Below are 1,158 nucleotides of genomic sequence, written 5' to 3'. Positions count from 1 at the left end.
ATTGTGGAGTATTGGTGGTTGTCGTTGTTGTTGTTGTTGTTGTTGTGTCGGGCTTTTGTTTTGTGCCCTTCCAGGAAACTCGTGGAGAGAGAGGGTTCCAGATGGGGATTGTCTCTGCTACAGTATGTGGCACTGTACTAAAAAAAAAAAAAAAAAAAAAAAGCCAAAATCCCCAGCCCCAGCCTGGTTCAAAGTTCCCAGTAAACACAGCGTTCTCTGGGCGGATTAAGTTGTAACACTTTTTTTTTTTTTCTTAACTCCTTTTCGTGGGGGAAGCAATAAAGAGGTTGGAGCTTTTGTTTTAAAATGTCTCCCTAACAAAACAATAAAAAGGGATCGCCACTTTTATGAGGTTCCCCGAACAAGGGACCGGTCACAGGCTTATTTCTACTGGAAAGCTGTATTTAAGGTGGTCTTTGTGCTGCTTGATTCCGAAGCTGGTTGGGGTCTTTTGTCCGGATGTCAAACCCCCAGTCCCCTACAAATGAGCTCCCTTTTGGGAGATCAGCGTGCAGAAATGAACCGTCCTCCCCTTCAATTAGCAAACTAAAAGCAAATTAAACTCACCCCTTGTTCCCCGCTCAGCTTTTTAATGGGGGACTTTTGGAGAATATGAAAATGCAGCGGAGATGTGTGTCCGGCCAGTCAGGTCTCTGTTCTGAAGAGGCAGCGAAGCGGGTTAAACCAGCTTATTAAAATGCTCCAATTCCCTTTCCCCCCCTTGCTGAGGCCTTTATCAGGCACTTTCAGACAGAACCAGAGTTTAAACTGCTTTAAAAAAAAAAAAGTTTACCTTTGGACGCTACAAGGAGTGTGGCCAGCCCTGGAGATAGCTCCCAGATCAATACTAACTGTAATTAAAGCACTGAAGTCAGCTGCTGGATGGTTCAGTCAGATGTGCGCGGCGCTGAACAAAATCAGGGGATATTTACGATGCCACTTACAGGTCTCACCGCACTGCGATCGTTCCTGGACGGAGCGTCCCAGGGAGATGCTGCGGGGAGCTATGAACGTTTTTCTACTCGGGGCTTTTCCGTACATTTTGTTCACTTTTCCAAGAGGAAAAAATCCCGTGCCTCCACCCCCTAGCTCCATCCTGCCGCCCCGTTAGAACGGACGAGGCCCTGTCTTTGCTTTGCCTTGCCGGGCAGGTGGGAG

General features: G+C 47.3%; 1 protein-coding gene across 2 annotated transcripts in view; it reads left to right on the top strand.

The window, feature by feature from the left end:
• EMX2 (empty spiracles homeobox 2) overlaps positions 1-1,158 on the top strand; it is a 6,834-nt gene that overhangs the window by 4,362 nt on the left and 1,314 nt on the right. The window lies entirely within an intron of this gene.

The sequence above is a fragment of the Corvus brachyrhynchos genome, unplaced genomic scaffold (assembly GCF_000691975.1).
Source record: "Corvus brachyrhynchos isolate BGI_N302 unplaced genomic scaffold, ASM69197v1 scaffold319, whole genome shotgun sequence".
In the NCBI taxonomy this organism is placed as follows: Eukaryota; Metazoa; Chordata; class Aves; order Passeriformes; family Corvidae; genus Corvus; species Corvus brachyrhynchos.
Note: the sequence above shows the minus strand (reverse complement) of the source record. Positions and strands in the feature narration are given on the sequence as shown.